General features: G+C 38.7%; 1 protein-coding gene across 1 annotated transcript in view; it reads left to right on the plus strand.

Moving 5' to 3' along the window:
• The window catches only part of dok6 (docking protein 6), a 65,194-nt gene that overhangs the window by 18,748 nt on the left and 34,083 nt on the right, over positions 1 to 12,363 (plus strand). The gene's annotated exons all lie outside the window — the stretch shown is intronic.

Here is a 12,363-nt window from a genome sequence, read left to right on the forward strand (position 1 = left end):
ACTGTAATTTCTACATTTTTCGACCGATTCAACCCATTCCAAATGCATTCACCTTATGCTTCCCACATTCACTCCCATTCACCCCCACTTCCACTACGCTTACACATTCAACCCTTGACCCCCAATTCCAGTGTGGCGGCCATCTTGGATTGACCCTCTAGTGCCCCCAATGAACCCAAAATGAACCGGAAGTGGCCCAAATCAAACCGAAAGTGACCCCAAATAGACCGGAAGTGACCTCAGGTAAACCGGAAGTGACCCCAAATCAAACCGGAAGTGACCCCAAATGAACCGGAAGTGACCATTTTAGACCGGAAATGACCCCAAATAAACCGGAAGTGACCTCAGCTAAACCGGAAGTGACCTGTTTTAAACCGGAAGTGACCCAAATAAACCGGAAGTGACCCACATTAGACCGGAAATGACCCGAATCAACCCAGAAGTGACCTTATTTCAACACTAAGTGCCCCAAATAGCTACAATTGCGCTAACTTTTTCGTTTTTTGTCCGATTTAACCCGTTTCAACATTTTTACCCCAAAAGTGAACCTCTTGAGGCCGTTTTTTGTTTTTTTTTCCAAATTTAGAAAGATTTTGGCGCAATTGCTTTTTTTATTTTCCCATTCATTCTCTATGGGGATTCAACATTTGCTCTAACTTCTACATTTTTTAACTGATTCAACCCGTTCCAACTTTCAACTGTACATCTTTTGCCTACCTATTCCACAACTTCCCACTTACCAAAAATTCCAAATTCGAAATTCAACCAAATTCTCCAAAATTTCGTTTTTCTACTCGAATTTCTACATTTTTCAACCGATTCAACCCATTCCAACTTTCAACTGTTCATCTTTTGCCTACCTATTCCACAACTTCCCACTTACCAAATATTCCAAACTTTCAATTTTGAAATTCACCACAAATTCTCCAAATATTCTACATTTCTCAAGTAATTCAACACGTTTCAACATCGTTCGGCAGCATTCCCCGAAAAAGTTATTCATACATTTCGCCTTCACACGCAATTTCTCCAGAAATTGCAAAATTCTAGTTATTATTATTATTCTTCTATTTTATTCTCCTCACTTTTTTGTCCCGTTTCATCTTTCACATAATTCATCCGATTCACTCCATTCCACTTTTCACGTATTCCAAATATTCAGGAAAGGGTGGCTTGTATTTTTCTCATTCCGAAAATTTTCCGATTCCGCAAAATTCCCAAAATTCCGACAAATTTTTCCCCATCCATTCTTAATGGCACATTCGACATTTCACAAAATTTCGTTTTTCACCTCTAACTTCTACATTTTTCAACCGATTCAACCCATTCCAACTTTCAACTGTTCATCTTTTGCCTACCTATTCCACAACTTCCCACTTACCAAAAATTCCAAATTTTCAAATTTGAAATTCAACCAAAATTCTCTCAAATTCTGTTATTCCACTCTAATTTCTACATTTTTCAACCGATTCAACCCGTTCCAACTTTCAACTGTTCATCTTTTGCCTACCTATTCCACAACTTCCCACTTACCAAAAATTCCAAATTCTCAAATTTGAAATTCAACCAAAATTCTCTACAATTTTGTTTTTCTACTCTAATTTCTACATTTTTCGACCGATTCAACCCATTCCAAATGCATTCACCTTATGCTTCCCACATTCACTCCCATTCACCCCCACTTCCACTACGCTTACACATTCAACCCTTGACCCCCAATTCCAGTGTGGCGGCCATCTTGGATTGACCCTCAAGTGCCCCCAATGAACCCAAAATGAACCGGAAGTGCCCCAAATCAAACCGAAAGTGACCCCAAATAGACCGGAAGTGACCTCAGGTAAACCGGAAGTGACCCCAAATCAAACCGGAAGTGACCCCAAATGTACCGGAAGTGACCTTTCTAGACCGGAAATGACCCCGAATAAACCGGAAGTGACCTCAGACGAACCGGAAGTGACCCAAATTAAACCGGAAGTGACCCAAATAAACCGGAAGTGACCCCAAATAGACCGGAAGTGACCCCAAAAAGACCGGAAGTGACCTCAGGTAAACCGGAAGTGACCCCAAATCAAACCGGAAGTGACCCAAAATGAACCGGAAGTGACCTTTTTAGCCCGGAAATGACCCCAAATAAACCGGAAGTGACCTCAGCTAAACCGGAAGTGACCTGTTTTAAACCGGAAGTGACCCAAATAAACCGGAAGTGACCCCAAATAGACCGGAAGTGACCCCAAAAAGACCGGAAGTGACCTCAGGTAAACCGGAAGTGACCCCAAATCAAACCGGAAGTGACCCCAAATGTACCGGAAGTGACCTTTTTAGACCGGAAATGACCCCTAATAAACCGGAAGTGACCTCAGCTAAACCGGAAGTGACCTTTTTTAAACCGGAAGTGACCCAAATAAACCGGAAGTGACCCTAATAAGACCGGAAATGACCCGAATCAAGCCGGAAGTGACCTTATTTCAACACTAAGTGCCCCAAATAGCTACATTTGCGCTAACGTCTTCGTTTTCTGTCCGATTTAACCCGTTTCAACAGTTTTACCCCAAAAGTGAACCTCCTGAGGCCGTTTTTTTTGGTTTTGTTCCAAATTTAGAAAGATTTTGGCGCAATTGCTTTTTTTTATTTTCCCATTCATTCTCTATGGGGGTTCAACATTTGCTCTAACTTCTACATTTTTTAACTGACTCAACTCGTTCCAACTTTCAACTGTACATCTTTTGCCTACCTATTCCACAACTTCCCACTTACCAAAAATTCCAAATTCGAAATTCAACCAAATTCTCCAAAATTTCGTTTTTCTACTCTAATTTCTACATTTTTCAACCGATTCAACCCATTCCAACTTTCAACTGTTCATCTTTTGCCTACCTATTCCACAACTTCCCACTTACCAAAAATTCCAAACTTTCAAATTTGAAATTCACCACAAATTCTCCAAATATTCTACATTTCTCAAGTAATTCAACACGTTTCAACATCGTTCGGCAGCATTCCCCGAAAAAGTTATTCATACATTTCGCCTTCACACGCAATTTCTCCAGAAATTGCAAAATTCTAGTTATTATTATTATTATTATTCTTCTATTTTATTCTCCTCACTTTTCTGTCCCGCTTCTTCTTTCACAAAATTCATCCGATTCACTCCATTCCACTTTTCACGTATTCCAAATATTCAGGAAAGGGTGGCTTGTATTTTTCTCATTCCGAAAATTTTCCGATTCCGCAAAATTCCCAAAATTCCGACAAATTTTTCCCCATCCATTCTTAATGGCACATTCGACATTTCACAAAATTTCGTTTTTCACCTCTAACTTCTACATTTTTCAACCGATTCAACCCATTCCAACTTTCAACTGTTCATTTTTTGCCTACCTATTCCACAACTTCCCACTTACCAAAAATTCCAAATTTTCAAATTTGAAATTCAACCAAAATTCTCTAAAATTCCGTTATTCCACTCTACTTTCTACATTTTTCAACCGATTCAACCCATTCCAACTTTCAACTGTTCATCTTTTGCCTACCTATTCCACAACTTCCCACTTACCAAAAATTCCAAATTCTCAAATTTGAAATTCAACCAAAATTCTCTAAAATTTCGTTTTTCTACTCTAATTTCTACATTTTTCGACCGATTCAACCCATTCCACATTTATTCCCCTTATTCACCTTATGCTTCCCACATTCACTCCCATTCACCCCCACTTCCACTATGCTTCCCACATTCACTCCCATTCACCCCCACTTCCACTATGCTTACACAATTCAACCCTTGACCCCCAATTCCAGTGTGGCGGCCATCTTGGATGACCCTGAAGTGCCACCAATGAACCCAGAATGAAACGGAAGTGCCCCAAATCAAACCGAAAGTGACCCCAAATAGACCGGAAGTGACCTCAGGTAAACCGGAAGTGACCCCAAATCAAACCGGAAGTGACCCCAAATGTACCGGAAGTGACCTTTTTAGACCGGAAATGACCCCTAATAAACCGGAAGTGACCTCAGACGAACCGGAAGTGACCCAAATTAAACCGGAAGTGACCCAAATAAACCGGAAGTGACCCCAAATAGACCGGAAGTGACCCCAAATAGACCGGAAGTGACCTCTGGTAAACCGGAAGTGACCCCAAATCAAACCGGAAGTGACCCCAAATGAACCGGAAGTGACCTTTTTTAGACCGGAAGTGACCCCAAATAAACCGGAAGTGACCTCAGCTAAACCAGAAGTGACCTATATTAAATCGGAAGTGTCCCAAATAAACCGGAAGTGACCCAAATTAGACCGGAAATGACCCGAATCAAGCCGGAAGTGACCTTATTTCAACACTAAGTGCCCCAAATAGCTACATTTGCGCTAACGTCTTCGTTTTTTGTCCGATTTAACCCGTTTCAACATTTTTACCCCAAAAGTGAACCTCCTGAGGCCGTTTTTTTTGTTTTGTTCCAAATTTAGAAAGATTTTGGCGCAATTGCTTTTTTTATTTTCCCATTCATTCTCTATGGGGATTCAACATTTGCTCTAACTTCTACATTTTTTAACTGATTCAACCCGTTCCAACTTTCAACTGTACATCTTTTGCCTACCTATTCCACAACTTCCCACTTACCAAAAATTCGAAATTTGAAATTCAACCAAATTCTCCAAAATTTCGTTTTTTTACTCTAATTTCTACATTTTTCAACCCATTCCAACTTTCAACTGTTCATCTTTTGCCTACCTATTCCACAACTTCCCACTTACCAAATATTCCAAACTTTCAATTTTGAAATTCACCACAAATTCTCCAAATATTCTACATTTCTCAAGTAATTCAACACGTTTCAACATCGTTCGGCAGCATTCCCCGAAAAAGTTATTCATACATTTCGCCTTCACACGCAATTTCTCCAGAAATTGCAAAATTCTAGTTGTGTGAAGGCGAAGGCCTTCACACATTGATATTGTACTTTATTATTAAACAACTTATTCCTCCCACTTTTTTGACATCTAACTACTCCCACATGCTTCAACCGATTCACCTCGTTCAACCTTTCACACGTTCCAAAAATTCATGGCACGCTTGCCAGTATTTTTCGCGTTCATAACATTTACCGTTTTTAAGTAATTAGCAAATTTGTGCCTTTTATTTCCCCATTCATTCTTAATGGCAATGTCAACCCGAGCCAGTTTCCTGTAGTGGGTTCGATTCCCACATTGGGCGTCATTAATTATTTTACTCTTTATTCTTCCCGCTTATCATTTTCAACGCTTATCATTTGTAACTAACATTCGCATTCAACATTCATTACATTAAGCAATTTCCACCACTTTGATTACGTATTCGCATTCAACAAACACATTCATTACATTAACCAATTGCAACCACGACATAGTAAGGGACTCAATTAGCTCGTGGGAAACACAAGTGATTCCAGTACACGAGCATCATTCCCGAGTGGTATCAAAACCCGCGTCAGTTCGATTCCCACATTGGGCGTCATTATTTATTTTACTCTTTATCCTTCCCGGTTATCATTTTCAACGGTTATCATTTGTAACTTTTGTCATTCGCATTCAACATTCATTACATTAAGCAATTTCCACCACTTTGATTACGCATTCGCATTCAACAAACACATTCATTACATTAACCAAATTCAACAGGTTCTGAGGTAGGAACCTGATTAGCTCAGTTGGAAACACAATGGCAATGTCAACCTGCGCCAGTTTCCTGTAGTGGGTTCGATTCCCACTTTGGGCGTCATAAATTATTTTACTCTTTATTCTTCCCCCTTATCATTTGTACCTTTTTTGTAACATTTGTAACGTTTCATTTTTAACGCTTATCATTTGTACCTTTTTGTAACATGTATTTGTAACATTTTCCCATTTATTTCACAATTATCTATTTTCCCTTTGTATTCTTCCCGCTCATCATTTTTAACGCTTAACGTTTGTAACTTAACATCTGCCTTCGCCTTCACACGCAATTTCTTCCGAAATTGCAATTCTAGTTGTGTGAAGGCGAAGGCCTTCACACATATGTTATTCTACTCCATTTACTTTATTATTATTATTGTGTGAAGGCGAAGGCCTTCACACATATGTTATTCTACTCCATTTACTTTATTATTATTATTGTGTGAAGGCGAAGGCCTTCACACATTGATATTGTACTTTATTATTAAACAACTTATTCCTCCCACTTTTTTGACATCTAACTACTCCCACATGCTTCAACCGATTCACCTCGTTCAACCTTTCACACGTTCCAAAAATTCATGGCACGCTTGCCAGTATTTGTCGCGTTCATAACATTTACCGTTTTTAAGTAATTAGCAAATTTGTGCCTTTTATTTCCCCATTCATTGTTAATGGCAATGTCAACCCGAGCCAGTTTCCTGTAGTGGGTTCGATTCCCACATTGGGCGTCATTAATTATTTTACTCTTTATTCTTCCCGCTTATCATTTTCAACGCTTATCATTTGTAACTAACATTCGCATTCAACATTCATTACATTAAGCAATTTCCACCACTTTGATTACGTATTCGCATTCAACAAACACATTCATTACATTAACCAATTGCAACCACGACATAGTAAGGGACTCAATTAGCTCGTGGGGAACACAAGTGATTCCAGTACACGAGCATCATTCCCGAGTGGTATCAAAACCCGCGTCAGTTCGATTCCCACATTGGGCGTCATTATTTATTTTACTCTTTATCCTTCCCGGTTATCATTTTCAACGGTTATCATTTGTAACTTTTGTCATTCGCATCCAACATTCATTACATTAAGCAATTTCCACCACTTTGATTACGCATTCGCATTCAACAAACACATTCATTACATTAACCAAATTCAACCAGCAAGAAGGAAGGATCCTCATTAGCTCAGTCGGAAACACAATGGAAATGTCAACCCGAGCCAGTTTCCTGTAGTGGGTTCGATTCCCACATTGGGAGTCATAAATTATTTTACTCTTTATTCTTCCCCCTTATCATTTTCAACGCTTATCATTTGTACCTTTTTTGTAACATTTGTAACGTTTCATTTTTAACGCTTATCATTTGTACCTTTTTGTAACATGTATTTGTAACATTTTCCCATTTATTTCACAATTATCTATTTTCCCTTTGTATTCTTCCCGCTCATCATTTTTAACGCTTAACGTTTGTAACTTAACATCTGCCTTCGCCTTCACACGCAATTTCTTCCGAAATTGCAATTCTAGTTGTGTGAAGGCGATGGCCTTCACACATATGTTATTCTACTCCATTTACTTTATTATTATTATTATTGTGTGAAGGCGAAGGCCTTCACACATATGTTATTCTACACCATTCTCTATTATTATTATTATTATTATTATTATTCTTCTATTTTATTCTCCACACTTTTTTGACACGTTTCATCTTCCACATAATTCATCCGATTCACTCCATTCCACTTTTCACGTATTCCAAATATTCACGACATGAGCGCTTATATTTTTCTCGTTCCGAAAATTTTCCGATTCCGCAAAATTCCCAAAATTCCGACAAATTTTTCCCCATTCATTCTTAATGGCACATTCGACATTTCACATTTACGTCGTTCCAATTTGAAATTCACATCATTCAGCACATTCTAATCACATTCGGAAGGATTCTCAACATTCCCAAAATTCCCAAATTCGAAAATTTCTCGTTTTCACGTTCAAAATTCCGACAAATTTTCACAAAATTTCGTTTTTCACCTCTAACTTCTACATTTTTCAACCGATTCAACTCGTTCCAACTTTCAACTGTTCATCTTTTGCCTACCTATTCCACAACGTCCCACTTACCAAAAACTTCACATCTTTTATTTTGAAATTCAACCAAAATTCTCTAAAATTTCATTTTTCTACTCTAATTTCTACATTTTTCAACCGATTCAACCCATTCCAACTTTCAACTGTTCATCATTTTTCTACCTATTCCACAACTTCCCACTTACCAAAAGCTTCACATCTTTTATTTTGAAATTCACACCCAATTCCTTTTCCCTTCTCATTTCTACATTTTTCAACCGATTCAACCCATTCCAACTTTCAACTGTTCATCATTTTTCTACCTATTCCACAACTTTCCACTTACCAAAAACTTCACATCTTTTATTTTGAAATTCACACCCAATTTCCTTTTCCCTTCTCATTTCTACATTTTTCAACCGATTCAACCCATTCCAACTTTCAACTGTTCATCATTTTTCTACCGATTCCACAACTTCCCACTTACCAAAAGCTTCACATCTTTTATTTTGAAATTCACACCCAATTCCTTTTCCCTTCTCATTTCTACATTTTTCAACCGATTCAACCCATTCCAACTTTCAACTGTTCATCATTTTTCTACCTATTCCACAACTTCCCACTTACCAAAAACTTCACATCTTTTATTTTGAAATTCACACCCAATTCTCCAATATTTCCTTTTCTCCTTCTCATTTCTACATTTTTCAACCGATTCAACCCATTCCAACTTTCAACTGTTCATCATTTTTCTACCTATTCCACAACTTCCCACGTCCCAAAAACTTAACATCTTTTATTTTGAAATTCCCACCCAATTCCTTTTTCCCTTCTCATTTCTACATTTTTCAACCGATTCAACCCATTCCAACTTTCAACTGTTCATCATTTTTCTACCTATTCCACAACTTCCCACTTACCAAAAACTTCACATCTTTTATTTTGAAATTCACACCCAATTCCTTTTTCCCTTCTCATTTCTACATTTTTCAACCGATTCTTCTCATTTCTACATTTTTCAACCGATTCAACCCATTCCAACTTTCAACTGTTCATCATTTTTCTACCTATTCCACAACTTCCCACGTCCCAAAAACTTCACATCTTTTATTTTGAAATTCCCACCCAATTCCTTTTTCCCTTCTCATTTCTACATTTTTCAACCGATTCAACCCATTCCAACTTTCAACTGTTCATCATTTTTCTACCTATTCCACAACTTCCCACTTACCAAAAACTTCACATCTTTTATTTTGAAATTCACACCCAATTCCTTTTTCCCTTCTCATTTCTACATTTTTCAACCGATTCAACCCATTCCAAATTTATTCACTTAATTCACCTTATTCTTCCCACATTCACTCCCATTCACCCCCACTTCCACTATGCTTACACAATTCAACCCTTGACCCCCAATTCCAGTGTGGCGGCCATCTTGGATGACCCTGAAGTGCCACCAATGAACCCAGAATGAACCGGAAGTGCCCAAAATCAAACCGAAAGTGACCCCAAATAGACCGGAAGTGACCTCAGGTAAACCGGAAGTGACCCCAAATCAAACCGGAAGTGACCCCAAATGTACCGGAAGTGACCTTTTTAGACCGGAAATGACCCCTAATAAACCGGAAGTGACCTCAGACGAACCGGAAGTGACCCAAATTAAACCGGAAGTGACCCAAATAAACCGGAAGTGACCCCAAATAGACCGGAAGTGACCCCAAATAGACCGGAAGTGACCTCTGGTAAACCGGAAGTGACCCCAAATCAAACCGGAAGTGACCCCAAATGAACCGGAAGTGACCTTTTTAGACCAGAAATGACCCCAAATAAACCGGAAGTGACCTCAGCTAAACCGGAAGTGACCTGTTTTAAACCGGAAGTGACCCAAATAAACCGGAAGTGACCCAAATTAGACCGGAAATGACCCGAATCAAGCCGGAAGTGACCTTATTTCAACACTAAGTTCCCCAAATAGCTACATTTGCGCTAACGTCTTCGTTTTTTGTCCGATTTAACCCGTTTCAACATTTTTACCCCAAAAGTGAACCTCCTGAGGCCGTTTTTTTTGTTTTGTTCCAAATTTAGAAAGATTTTGGCGCAATTGCTTTTTTTTATTTTCCCATTCATTCTCTCTATGGTGATTCAACATTTGCTCTAACTTCTACATTTTTTAACTGATTCAACCCGTTCCAACTTTCAACTGTACATCTTTTGCCTACCTATTCCACAACTTCCCACTTACCAAAAATTCCAAATTCGAAATTCAACCAAATTCTCCAAAATTTCGTTTTTCTACTCTAATTTCTGCATTTTTCAACAGATTCAACCCATTTCAACTTTCAACTGTTCATATTTTGCCTACCTATTCCACAACTTCCCACTTACCAAATATTCCAAACTTCCAATTTTGAAATTCACCACAAATTCTCCAAATATTCTACATTTCTCAAGTAATTCAACACGTTTCAACATCGTTCGGCAGCATTCCCCGAAAAAGTTATTCATACATTTCGCCTTCACACGCAATTTCTCCAGAAATTGCAAAATTCTAGTTATTATTATTATTCTCTACGTTTCTCCACACTTTTTTGACACGTTTCATCTTCCACATAATTCATCCGATTCACTCCATTCCACTTTTCACGTATTCCAAATATTCACGCGACGAGCGCTTGTATTTTGCTCGTTCCGAAAATTTTCCGATTCCGCAAAATTCCCAAAATTCCGACAAATTTTTCCCCATTCATTCTTAATGGCACATTCGACATTTCACATTTACGTCGTTCCAATTTGAAATTCACATCATTCAGCACATTCTAATCACATTCGGAAGGATTCTCGACATTCCCAAAATTCCCAAATTCGAAAATTTCACGTTTTCACGTTAAAAATTCCGACAAATTTTCACAAAATTTCGTTTTTCACCTCTAACTTCTACATTTTTCAACCGATTCAACTCGTTCCAACTTTCAACTGTTCATCTTTTGCCTACCTATTCCACAACGTCCCACTTACCAAAAACTTCACATCTTTTATTTTGAAATTCAACCAAAATTCTCTAAAATTTCGTTTTTCTACTCTAATTTCTACATTTTTCAACCGATTCAACCCATTCCAACTTTCAACTGTTCATTATTTTTCTACTGATTCCACAACTTCCCACTTACCAAAAGCTTCACATCTTTTATTTTGAAATTCACACCCAATTCCTTTTCCCTTCTCATTTCTACATTTTTCAACCGATTCAACCCATTCCAACTTTCAACTGTTCATCATTTTTCTACCTATTCCACAACTTCCCACTTACCAAAAACTTCACATCTTTTATTTTGAAATTCACACCCAATTCTCCAATATTTCCGTTTCTCCTTCTCATTTCTACATTTTTCAACCGATTCAACCCATTCCAACTTTCAACTGTTCATCATTTTTCTACCTATTCCACAACTTCCCACTTACCAAAAACTTCACATCTTTTATTTTGAAATTCACACCCAATTCCTTTTTCCCTTCTCATTTCTACATTTTTCAACAGATTCAACCCATTCCAAATTTATTCACTTAATTCACCTTATTCTTCCCACATTCACTCCCATTCACCCCCACTTCCACTATGCTTACACAATTCAACCCTTGACCCCCAATTCCAGTGTGGCGGCCATCTTGGATGACCCTGAAGTGCCACCAATGAACCCAGAATGAACCGGAAGTGGCCCAAATCAAACCGAAAGTGACCCCAAATAGACCGGAAGTGACCTCAGGTAAACCGGAAGTGACCCCAAATCAAACCGGAAGTGACCCCAAATGTACCGGAAGTGACCTTTTTAGACCGGAAATGACCCCTAATAAACCGGAAGTGACCTCAGACGAACCGGAAGTGACCCAAATTAAACCGGAAGTGACCCCAAATAGACCGGAAGTGACCTCAGGTAAACCGGAAGTGACCCCAAATCAAACCGGAAGTGACCCCAAATGTACCGGAAGTGACCTTTTTAGACCGGAAATGACCCCTTATAAACCGGAAGTGACCTCAGACGAACCGGAAGTGACCCAAATAAACAGGAAGTGACCCCAAATAGACCGGAAGTGACCCCAAATAGACCGGAAGTGACCTCTGGTAAACCGGAAGTGACCCCAAATCAAACCGGAAGTGACCACAAATGAACCGGAAGTGACCTTTTTAGACCGGAAGTGACCCCAAATAAACCGGAAGTGACCTCAGCTAAACCGGAAGTGGCCTGTTTTAAACCGGAAGTGACCCAAATAAACCGGAAGTGACCCAAATTAGACCGGAAATGACCCGAATCAAGCCGGAAGTGACCTTATTTCAACACTAAGTGCCCCAAATAGCTACATTTGCGCTAACGTCTTCGTTTATTGTCCGATTTAACCCGTTTCAACATTTTTATCCCAAAAGTGAACCTCCTGAGGCCGTTTTTTTTGTTTTGTTCCAAATTTAGAAAGATTTTGGCGCAATTGCTTTTTCTTATTTTCCCATTCATTCTCTATGGGGATTCAACATTTGCTCTAACTTCTACATTTTTTAACTGATTCAACCCGTTCCAACTTTCAACTGTACATCTTTTGCCTACCTATT

The sequence above is a fragment of the Syngnathus typhle genome, linkage group LG19, assembly GCF_033458585.1.
Source record: "Syngnathus typhle isolate RoL2023-S1 ecotype Sweden linkage group LG19, RoL_Styp_1.0, whole genome shotgun sequence".
Lineage (NCBI taxonomy): Eukaryota > Metazoa > Chordata > Actinopteri > Syngnathiformes > Syngnathidae > Syngnathus > Syngnathus typhle.